The following is a 12,724-nucleotide window of genomic DNA, read 5'->3' as shown; positions in this document are numbered from 1 at the left end:
GAAAGATATATAGATTTCTATACTGATGGCTCCAAATTGAATGGACAAGTGGGGTTCGGAGTATATTCTAAAGATCTGGAAATTCGAATAGCGAAAAGATTACCTAATCACTGTAGTGTTTTTCAGGCTGAAATATTGGCAATAAGAGAGGTGGTGAATTGGCTGAGAAGTAATGTTCCAACATATATTGGCATTAATATATACTCAGACAGTCAACCTGCAATAAAATCCTTGGACTCTGTGTTCCTTAACTCGAAAACGGCCATAGACTGCCGCAAATCTCTCAACGAGATGGCTGAGCAGTACAATATTCACCTAATATGGGTGCCTGGCCATAGGCACATACCGGGGAACTGCGAAGCAGATGTGTTAGCAAGGCTAGGAACTACCTTACATATTCCAGGGGAACTAGAATCTGTTGGTATGCCTCTGGCCACCTGCAAGCTCTTACTGCGTGAGAAAGCTGTTAAGATGGCCAATATTCGATGGGAAACTTGCAAGGGTTGTAGCGACACCAAGCAAACATGGCCCCATTTAAACTTAAACCGCACACTAGATATGCCAGTGTTCTCAAGGCGTCAGATAGCACTTCTGATATGTGATATAACGGGTCGCTGCCTGATAGGCGAATTTGCAAAAACTATAGGTGCGAAGTATAATGACTATTGTATAAGTTGTCATGATGTGGAGGAAAAGGAATCAATTAAACACTTCTTGTGTGAGTGTCCTGCTTTTTGTGTAAGGCGTAAGCGAATTTTAGGAGCATATAGCTTTAGATTACTGGCTGACCTGGAAAACGTTAACTTAAGCAGTTTGTTAATGTTTTTGGAGCAATCTGGTTGGTTCCACAAAAGTAAATAATAGAGAAGGTTCAGTGGTTAAGACTAGAAGTGCCATATGTAATAGGTGCTTTTAGTTAAATGTGGTATCACAATGGACTGAATAGTCTAAGTGAGCCTGAAATTTAATCTGGCTGCCACTTTAACCTAACCTAACCTAACCTATCTAAATCTAAATTAAAAATCTTTTGCCTCACAACAATATTTTTTAGTGTAGTATTAATTTCACTTGAATAATGTTTGTACTTTCTTGTGCAAAATCTTTCATATTAAGTTAATATTTTGTTCAGTGTAATTTCTTCCTATTCGTAGACTAAGTTGTAGAAAATAATCGTGATCCAGCGGAGCCAATGGTTTGTAGTCGCTTCTCATATCTTCTTTTTCATAGTTTTTAAAAAATCAGTATCCAAAAAATCAAAACCATTCTAAGCACCGGCAAACATACTTCTGACGAACAAAATTGGTGTAACTCTTCCTGATAATTGATAATTATATTTGTTGACCACTTTCAGGGATTGAATCCAAAATCTCTATCAGCGTTGCCATTTTGGATCAATCGGACCAAAGATCCAAAACGTTTTTTAATTTTTAAATTTGGTCCGATAGTCGGACCATTCCATTTCATCAACTTGATAAATTTTGTCCAATTTTTCTAGTATTTTATTTTTTTTAATTCATATTCAATGAAATTCAATAATTCATGAAATTTTGAAAATTGTTTGCATTCTCATTTATCAAACGTTTCTTTTCATAAGGCTGAGTTCTTGGTTCGTGGGTACTTTACCATCGACTACTTCAACAGGCTATGTAACATAATAATTTCCTTAAAAATATGACGGAATTATATGGTGGAAAACCGGCTAATTCGTGTCTGTAAGCACTGCTGAAAAATAAACTTTGGAGAGTTAAGAAATCCAAATTTGAAATGAAAAAAGAAAAGGAATCCTTTTGAAATATGTATGAGATGGAGAAAAATAAAATTTTAATTTGCGTTGAAGAATTGAACATAAAATATCGTTTCTTTAAAAAGGCTTATATGTAATTGGGGGCAGCGGTGGCATGTCCAAAAAAATCGAAGAGCGAATATAAATGCACAACGTCCCGAAATAGGACGAAACACAGCAGATCAAAACAACAATATAGGACGCTGCTATTTGAGTAGTGCAGATCATGGAGACGCTTTTTTTGCTTTGATTTGAGAGCTGTGAATCGGAAAACTATAAAAGAAATGTTTCCAATGCCTAGGATGGAAATTGATAGATTAAGAGGTGCAAGTGGTTACTATGAAATATCGATGGATAAGGACTCCTCTCAGAAGGCTGATTTTATTCCACCAGATGGACATTATGAATTTCTAAGGAAGCAATTTGGTTTAGTAAATGCACCGGCTGTTTTTCAGAGAACCATGAAAAAGATTTCAGGGGAATTAAGATTTACAACAACAATGGTTTATATGGACGATTTTTGTTTATTCCAACTGAAACTAGTTTTCTTAACTTAGAAATTATATTAAAACGGTTGAGTGATAATGGAGTAACACTTAAATTGAAGAAGTGTTTCCTCTTACAAGAATCCATCAAATACTTAGGCTTTGATATTAATGCAGATGGTGTTAAACCAGGATTGGAGAATGACATATGTAATGCGGTGTCCGAGTTTCCTACTCCTGCAAATGTACATGAGATTTCTTACGAAGTCGTGAGTAGTGGAGCGTGGCCGAGTTGTAAGCACTGCTGAAAAATAAATTTTAGAGAGTTAAGGAATTCAAATTTGAAATGAAACAAGAAAAGGAACCCTTTTGAAATATGTGTGAGATAGAGAAAAATAAGATTTTAATTTGCGTTGAGGAATTGAAAATAAAATATCTATGGACTATCTCCGTTACAACAGGCACATTGTTTTACACTCTTTCCATTTTTGGAATGGAGATATCCTACATTATTTCTCGCTTTTATTTTTGTTTTATAAAATATTCCACAACAATAACAGTGGACAAATCTGAAATTGTCCTTAAATTTTGAAAATTTTTACAAATTAATATATATCTTATTTAAAATTTTTCATACACATAAGATAGCAAATAACCGCTTCTAATTGTGAACTTTTCTAGCTGAATTATTATTGAGACAAAATTCTTGTGAATTACCCATTATATAAAACGAATATCATAGGTTTGCAGGATATTTATTGCATGATTTACTAGACTTTGTCCTCTATGCTCAATAAGGTGAGCAGTAACTCTCTTTCTCTTCTCCCCAATAAAATTGAATTTTCTTGTAACAACACTTACACACGTTTTATTTGTAACCTTTTTTCCATTTGGAACTATCCTTATTATTATTATTATTCGTTGAGAGGAATAATAAGTTGCACAAGCAATAACACGGAGTTTCTATTCACAAACCTGTGCCCATCTCTAAAAATTGGTCCGCTCGTAGAAATATGCCACGTGTTTGGAAAAACATGACCATTTAAAATAAAAGTAATAAAAATGAGTTTTACGAGTTAACAATAATATTATTTTTCTTTTGTTGTAATTTCAGATACATGGCTAATGGCATCATATAAACGGAAACTCGGGTAAGATCTTTCATTCCATCGATAATTCCATACTTCTGTTCTTACGCAAATCTTCTTACTATTACATTAAAGTGTAATTTCAAACATGTAATTAGTTACTAAATCAAACGGTGAAATTGATCTGCAGGTTTCGATGTCTTTTCATGTCTTACTCATGGATAATGGAATATAATGGAACAACCCTTAGAAGAGGTCTCAGCAGCAAGTACAAATTCGTTTGAAATATTTCATTGTTGTGACTTCTACAAGAAGATGTTAAATTGTTGTAAACAATTTTGCTTTTGAGTTAAAACCGTCGTGTGTTTTGAAGAAAAAAACCCCTAAACAAGCAACTTGATTGTAGTCGTGTTTATATATTTAGAATTAGGATACTTATTTCGTTTAGGGTAAACATTTTACATTGGTAATACATCATAATGGTTACACGATCGGTAGATTTGGTACATTGGAAGAATTCTTGGCTATTTGGTACAATGTGGTATTTTCTTAACAATTATTATAATAACTATTTTAACTGAATTGTAATAAAGAGAAATTAGGATAATAGAAAATATTTAATTTGTTTTAATATTGTAACTTCAGAAATATTATGTGGATAATAATAACTAAGTTCCGATAGAATTTACACAATGCTCCATGAGGTTGCTTCTGAATTAGAAAACCATTTGATCAATATCTTCAAAATTAACTAATTTCGGGTGTTAGATAAATATAGCCCTCTTTCGATACGGACACATGCTATCAGGGCCCATCACCTTGGTGGTTCAAACAAAACTTGTTACATAAATTAAGGGATATTGAGGAATATATATACACTCAAATACTTAGTCTTGAATATAAGTGATCGTTTTTAGCTGATATACAACTTTAGTTTTTATGTAAATGCAGCGCTTCCCAAATGGGTGGGGGCGCAGGTTTTGTATCATTAAATTTGTTAAAACAAATAAGTTCAACGAAACGTCAATAATATACTACAAAAGAGCGACATTAACATTGCTACTTACTTATTTTTAATAATCACATTTTTAGGTTTTGTTAGTATTTATTTCTGGTTATTTGGGTAAACAAAACTTTGGGTTAAGTTCGGTTTTTGTTTATTTTTACGAATGCTTTGTTATCAGTGAATAAAATTTTCTTTTTCAGTAGTAAATTCTTATACCCAGCGAAGAAAACAGTATTAGTAAAATTACATGCCTTATTCTAGTTAATGAACTATTCCTAACTGCTTTCAGTTTAGGATCTTTTTTTTTACTGAAACAAGTAAATTTTATTATTTCACACAAAAATTTAAGGTAAAATGGATAAACTAAATTGATGAACATTTTTTCCTTTAGTTTAGAAGGCACTTTTTTCTGGATGTTGTTTTCTTCTAGACAATTGTTTTAGGAAAACATATAGTTAGGGGTTTTTCCGGGGAAGGGGATTCCGGGAATTCGCCATTTTTTCGTTCCCGCTTTCCCGGGAATTAAGTGCGGGAATTCCCGGGAATTTTTCTTTACAATATTTTATATAAAATGGAGAGATAAATACTACAAATGTTTTTTGGTTTGATTCTCATTATACTTCCAAAGTTGTATTTTTGCTTGTAAATACGGGATTTCAAATCCATTTTTAGTAGATTTTGAGTCTAATGTGAATGCGGTATAATTAACCCGAAGTATACTGGAATATACGAAATAATTTAATTGTTCTCGGTATTTTGGTTTTTGTTAATATAAAATAATCTTCCTATTTAAATAATGTACCAAGTAGCAATAGTTGCCTTGTCTGACATACAGTCGTGGGTTCTAGCCCAGGTTCTAATGACCTCCCAATTGTTTAAAAGATGGTTGCGCTTCCTAATTTATTATCGTCATATTTCTGTAAACCGGCATTCCAATAGACTGGTAGACTACGCAAAACTTTATAATGGATCATTTTACCTTAACATATATAGCCACTTTTCCAATTGCATAATTTCAAAATATTTGCATAATTATTGCAAGGATGTGTTTATGGAAAGGTAACATTTATCATGATAGTTGCTTTAATTTCAAATATAGATGGTGTATTCCTTTTGCAAATATTGACCGAAAATTTGCAAATAGTAAAATGTAGTGGCTCTGTTTTATGATGGTGACATCGAAATAAGTTTCTTCCATTCCCATACAATTTTAATGTACAAAATCCCACTGTATCGAAGGAGACTGTCCATTATAACCATTTTAAACGTTTTTATACCCTCCATCATAGGATGGGGGTATATTAACTTTGTCATTCCGTTTGTAACACATCGAAATATTGCTCTAAGACCCCATAAAGTATATATATTCCGGGTCGTGGTGAAATTCTGAGTCGATCTAAGCATGTCCGTCCGTCCGTCTGTTGAAATCACGCTAACTTCCGAACGAAACAAGCTATCGACTTGAAACTTGGCACAAGTAGTTGTTATAGATGTAGGTCAGATGGTATTGAAAATGGGCCATATCGGTCCACTTTTACGTATAGCCCCCATATAAAGGGACCCTCAGATTTGGCTTGTGGAGCCTCTAACAGAAGCATATTTCCTCCGTTCCGGCTGAAATTTGGTATATGGTCTCTAACAATCATGCAAAAATTGGTCCACATCGGTCCATAATTATATATAGCCCCCATATAAACCGATCCCCAGATTTGGCTTGCGGAGCCTAAAAGAGAAGCAAATTTCCGTTCATAATTATATATAGCCCCCATATAAACCGATCCCCAGATTTGGCTTGCGAAGTCTCCAAGAGAAGCAAATTTCATCCAATCCGGTTGTAATTTGGAACATGGTGTTAGTATATGATCTTTAACAACCGTGCCAGAATTGTTCCATATCGGTCCATAATTATATATAGCCCCCATATAAAACATTCTCCAGATTTGACCTCCGGAGCCTCTTGGAGGAGCAAAATTCATCCGATCCGGTTCAAATTAGGCACGTGGTGTTAGTATATGGTCGCTAACAACCATACCAAAATTGGTCCAATCACACAAAAATTGGTCCATATCGGTTCATAATCATGGTTGCCACTAGAGCCAAAAATAATCTACCAAAATTTTATTTCTATAGAAAATTTTGTCAAAATTTTATTTCTAGAGAAAATTTTGTTAAAATTTTATTCGGTTCATAATAAACTTTTCATCATTGTCAAAATTTTATTTCTATAGAAAATTTTATCAAAATTTTATTTCTATAGAAAATTTTGTTCAAATTTTATTCGGTTCATAATCATGGTTGCCACTCGAGCCAAAAATAACCTACCAAGATTTTATTTCTATAGAAAATTTTGTCAAAAGTTTATTTCTATAGAAAATTTTGTGAAAATTTTATTTCTATAGAAAATTTTGTTAAAATTTTATTTCTGTAGAAAATTTTGTCAAAATTTTATGTCTACTTTGTCAAACTGAATTATATACGTATTGGATCGATCTTTTTTGATTTAATATATACCACGTATGGACTTACATAAAATTTAGAAGATGGTGTTAGGAGGTTTCAAGATACCTTGCCATCGGCAAGCGTTACCGCCACTTAAGTAATTCGATTGTGGATGGCAGTGTTTAGATGAAGTTTCTACGCAATCCATGATGGAGGGTACATAACCTTTGGCCTGGCCGAACTTACGGCCGTATATACTTGTTTTTTTTTTTTTGTATTTTGTGTAGTATCTATAAGTCTATAAGAACAAATGATTGATGCACTACTTGAAAGTTGTTGATAGACGTACTTGTATGAGCACATGCGTCTGGTATGCGAAGGGTATAAGAAAGAGCTACCAAAAAGTAGTGACGAGATAGACACATGGTGTCTTAGGCAATAAGGATCAGGGCCGGTCGCTGAGTCGGTGTCCCCGAACACATTTTTGTTACCAAAGTCTAGACCGCAGGCACAAGCCTGTGTTTTGAGTTACATCCAAACGTGTGATCCGGATGTGGTTCATATTTGAATCATCGCCAATTCATTTTACATGAGCTTGCCATAGAACAGAAGTTGTCGTAGAAGTTATGCATTTGAGTTTTGTTATATTCTCGTTAGACGTTTAGTTTCTTATTATCTAATGTTTACTAATTGAAAAACTTTTTCGCTGGGAGTTGAACCTAGTGTATTGCCATAAACGCCATTGAACATGATGTATCAATACGTAAATATAAACGTTAGTGTTATGAACGTATGAATTGTAACTACTTCTCGAGATGTTCTTTATTATAATGAATAAAAAATAAAGTTCCTTTATAAAAATTATTTTTTAGTATTTTTTATTTTCATTACATATTTTTTTAATGTGCAACTTTTTCAAAAGAACTTCCATGGAAGTGAATAGTACAGGTTCATTTTCCATTCTTTTTACGACTTTTAATTTGTTTAGAACTTAAATCTTCATTTAAAATAGTGAAATATTGCAGGAAGAGAAAAACAAATTAATAGAGGATCCCTGGATGTGCTTTTCGTTCGTTTGTTGGGTAGTCTTCAAATTATTTTTTAGTTAGTTTGCATAGCAATAATATTCATATTAATATGATTTTGTTGAGAAAATAAACTTTAGAAAGTGTATATATAAATGTATGGAGTATATCTAACTTCTCTAACAAACACTATTTTGTTGCTGCATTCGTTTTTATTAATTAAATATATTTGCTTCAGTGATGTTTATACCTTAATGGGTATTTCCAATAGGCTTTTGTATAAAAATTATTTGATTGAATTGAACTTAATTATTTCCATTATTGGCAGCAGTAGACCAATGAAGTATGAAGTCTGTGTCTGTGGCAAAAGAGGGGTAAAGGTAAATAAGTGATGTTTGTCTTTCATGTTTTGGATTTGCTCACTATTTTCACTGTAATTGTAAGGCAGAAAGAAGCACGCGCGTACACAAATACACACACGTACACCCACTATAAATACTAACGATAATACATTCAGTGATATGTCAACGTCTATTTTCTTTATATACGTTTAGTTTTTAACTTTAGTCTTTTTTCGAGTGCTTTGTTTTTTTTTTGTATGTTGGCATTTTCCCTGAAAATTTTCTATAAATTTGTAGCATTGAAATTCACTTTCACGTGAAATTTAATCAAAATTCATAAACCTTCAATTCACATTGAGTTTTGCACCGATGACACGTATGTATGTACGTGCTAAGGTTTGATTGTCGTATCAATATAACATGCCACACGTGTGTAGCAACGAATGGCCATTAAGGCGGGTCGATTTTTTAGATGAGTAAAGCGCTATCTCAAGGATACATCAATTTGTTATAAAAAAATATATACACTGAATATGTTTTTAGATCATATATCCACCTTCCTTAGGGGATGATCTTGGGTCGATAATGCACTCAAAATATTGAAAAAAGTAAGTATTTATCAACTAGTGTAATATAATTTATTAGCCATAATTAAGTGTTTTCTCTTGCTTGTAAAAAGGTCTTTAGAGCCACAAGTTTAGTAATATAAACAAATTTCAGAAAATTCTGAACTACCTTGTGCAAAATATAAATTTAGTGAAATTCTATCCTTTCTTATTTTTTATGTTCATGTGACTAAACAAAGTTATTGAAAGAAGGAGACTTTCTCACTTGGGACTTGGGATACTTTTATATAAAACACAATACTATCCATGGACCAAAATAATGTTACAATATGTTAGCTTTAGTCCCCCTTTTTAGTGCAGTTCTTGATTAGATGCCAATTTGCTTCTACAGAATCTTGGGAAGGACAAGTATATACAGCCGTAAGTTCGGCCATGCCAAACTTTCTACTATGGATTACATTGAAAGTTCTACTAAAGTCTGTCATACACAATCAATTTTCGAAATGTAATCAGAGAGCCAAATTCAAACAGATCGGATGAGGCTTTAGAAGTCAAATTTTGGGGTCGGTTTATATGGGGTCTCTATAATTATGAACCCATATCAGAGATGGTCCGGGTATAACTTTTTGGGTTTTCTTCTGTCCAAAAATTTAAACGTCGAAAACGTCATATACCTCTATAAAACGAAAAAAAAACGTAGTAAATGTCAAAAATACTTACAGGATCCTTAGATTTGATTACAAATTCTTTTGAATAAGAAAATATTTTGAAGCAATGAAAACGCCATATTGAATTTTATAGATTTTTATAATATTTTGAAATTTTTACTCAAAAGTAAATTGTAATTTTTCCAGAGAATCAAGGATTTGAAAAAATTCTGAATGCAACTCGTTTTCAACTTGTTGAAACTGTGAAAACTGTTGTAGCAAAATACAATCCACGTTGATTTAGATTTATATACAACCCCGGTTTCGATCAAACACCAAAAAGTTTCTCAACGATGGATTATCGTTTGTCATTGAGATAAACCAAGAATCGGGCAGCACTCATTGATAAGAGAGATATTTACCACTGTGGTATCACAATGGACTGAATTGTCAAAGTGAGCCTGAAATATCGGTTGCCGCTATTCATAACCTATACTTATCATACTAGACTCTTTTTCTATAAGACCTTTGTAAATAGAAAAATTCTAAAAAAGTTGTAAATAAGTGGTTCTAAAAAGTATAACTTTTTTTTTTTAATTTGTATATTGTCAGAAACTACGTACGGTAAAATACGTATGGTAAAATATGTATGTCAAATACCTTACAGTTAACGATAGACAGTTTCTGACCCGTATGGACCAATTTTTAATTAGTAAACCGCATACTGACATCACGTAAATATCAAATTTCAATCAGATCGGATGAAATTTGCTTTTCCAGGAGGCTCGAGAAGTAAATCTGGGGATCAGCCTATATGGGGGTTGCATATGAACTAATTTCGGCATGGTGCGGCAAGGTCATATATTGACATCATGTTCTAAATTTCAATCGGATCGGATATTTGCTACAAACGAAATGACAAAGTAAGTATACCCCATCCTATGATGGTGGGTATAAAAAGAATAAGATGATTTAGCGGAAATCGTTGAAATACATATGATTGAAAGACAGTGCTTTCGTAGTTAAAATTTTAATCTCTAAATATTTTTTACGATAGACAAACACATCCAAATTGATGCTACAGGCGTACTTCTTCTCAGACAATCATCGGTTCATTGAGTGTCGAAATGTGCAATTTTAATATCCGTTTAGACTAATCATAAGATGAAAATATAAAGATTACCGGAGTTTAAGAATCGTACAATCCTGATCATTATCTTGTCTATTTGTATCGTCCCGCTCCTACGTCTGTGTAAAAATAACAGCCTTGCGTACAAAGAAGTGTATGAAGCACATACACGTAAAGAATGTTCAATTATTTTTAATGAATTCAATTCATAATGTCTATATAAAACACATATATCGGGAGTTACATATGCTTGTATGTTCTATGAATCAGTTAATATTGGATGGCGATTTGAATTGGAGGCCTTGAGTGGTAACTATGTAAACGACCATAAGTAAACGCTTTTAAATATGTCAGTTATTTGATAGTATTATAGCTCGGGTCTAAGCACAGGACCTTTGCGTAGTTAGGTTGCGTAGTTTATTATTCAACTGTCGAACTGAACGGACGTGTTTTCTAATAGCGGAGTATTTCATCGTAATAAGTACTTATTACGAATTTCACGTGTGGTGGAAATAATAAACCACCATGCAGCGAAATTCAAAGTCATCCACTGGGTTGCTAACTTCAGGGCCCAGTGGACGGGTAACGACTGAAGTTATAAATTTGGGCAGCGACCAACAGTCAGGCCCAATTAATCGACCTGTAGACGGGTCGACTGGCGGTGACACTTTGGCAAGTCGAACCTTTTCTAAGGTGACGACATCAAAAGGAGGCAATCCCTCTCGAAAGAGATTCAAGGAACGAAGAAATGCTTTGTTTATCCTAAAGAAATTAGGATCCGTCGACCCAAGCACGTTGTCGGCTAAGCAAAGCGATTCCTTAAAATGGGCTCAAGGAATTCTTGAAGCTGGAAAAAGGGAACGATCACCGGATGAGCTACCATCCTCCAAACGGGATCAAAGATCGTTTGCCTCAGTTGCAAAAGACAGCCTTGTGATGGCTATTATTAATAAAGGAGCATTGGACGGTATGATTCCAAGGCAAAAATGGGGGGAAATTGAGAACGCGATGTCTGGTGTCTACTCAGAGGTGCGAAAAAAGTTTCCCGGACCAAGTTCTCGACGGCAAGATGCTGGATGGTATCAAGGACGATATAAGTTAATAGCTTTTGCAGACCAGAGGTCTATGGATTGCTTTAAAGCTGCATTGATGCTAATTGGTGAAGTTTGGGAAGGAGCCGCTTTGGAGTTAGTCGATAAAAAAGACATACCGGCTAAACCTAGAGCACATGCATGGATACCGGCAAACCCTCCTGATCCTGAGTCAATACTAGAGAGACTAAAAGAATGTAACCCAGATCTTCCAACCGCCGATTGGAAGGTTGGTCGTTTGGATGAGGTGGATGGACCAAGACGACATGCGGTGTTTATATTAAACATAGAGTCGCTGCCACATCTAGCCCAGACCCAAGGACGCGTAAGTTATGGCTTTCATGATATCCATATGAAGGTATACAAAAGCGATCAGCCAAAGGATACCGAAACGGACAAGCCTCCGGTAGAGTCAGCAGTGAAAAAATCTCCTAGCGAAGCCGAAGGAGACATAAAACCTACAGACTATGGCGAAAATCATATGCGGGAAGTTTCTACAGGCTCAAGCCTCACCAAAGCTGAACCGCGGATTGTTGCGAGAGTCACCGAGATCTGTGAAGAGGAAGCCCTTGATGACTCAATTGAAGCGGCTGATGTGACGGTGGTTGAAAATTTGGATGGTTCTACGGTTCCTCCAGATAAATCTTCACCATTGTAAGGCCGCTTGTGCTGCCTTAAAAGTTCTCCTGATGAAAGGAGACATAGATATAGTTCTTATTCAAGAACCATACATATATAAGAACAAGATCTGTGAATTAAGCACTCCGGGTTTCAAACTTTTGCATAATACCGGTAACGATATAAATCGAGCATGTATAATTGCTAAAAATGAACTAAACTTGTTTCTGCTTCCTTCATTGAGCAATGCAGACACTGTCGTAGCCAGTCTAGAGATATCCACATGCAAATATTGGGTATCTTCGGTCTACATGGGACATGATAGGGATATGCCACCCTGTGCCGTTAAGACCTTAGTTGAGGAGTCACTAAAAACAAAGACAAAACTCATTATGGGATGCGATGCAAATGCACATCATAGTATTTGGGGAAGTAGTGATACTAATGCAAGGGGAGAGTCGCTAATAGAGTTTATTTTGCGTACTAACCTGGTAGTTTGCAATAAG

General features: G+C 34.5%; 1 protein-coding gene across 2 annotated transcripts in view; it reads left to right on the top strand.

Annotated features, from left to right (window-relative positions):
* Positions 1–12,724, top strand: part of LOC142239061 (uncharacterized) — a 327,842-nt gene that overhangs the window by 90,260 nt on the left and 224,858 nt on the right. For both annotated transcript variants that reach the window (XM_075310826.1, XM_075310827.1), the window contains exon 2: positions 3,383–3,419. The gene's annotated coding sequence lies outside the window, so the exon portion shown is untranslated. The remainder of the gene's footprint in view (positions 1–3,382; positions 3,420–12,724) is intronic.

Source organism: Haematobia irritans, chromosome 5 (assembly GCF_050003625.1).
Source record: "Haematobia irritans isolate KBUSLIRL chromosome 5, ASM5000362v1, whole genome shotgun sequence".
NCBI lineage: Eukaryota > Metazoa > Arthropoda > Insecta > Diptera > Muscidae > Haematobia > Haematobia irritans.
The sequence above is the reverse complement of the archived record's forward strand: the minus strand, read 5'-3'. Positions and strand labels throughout refer to the sequence as shown.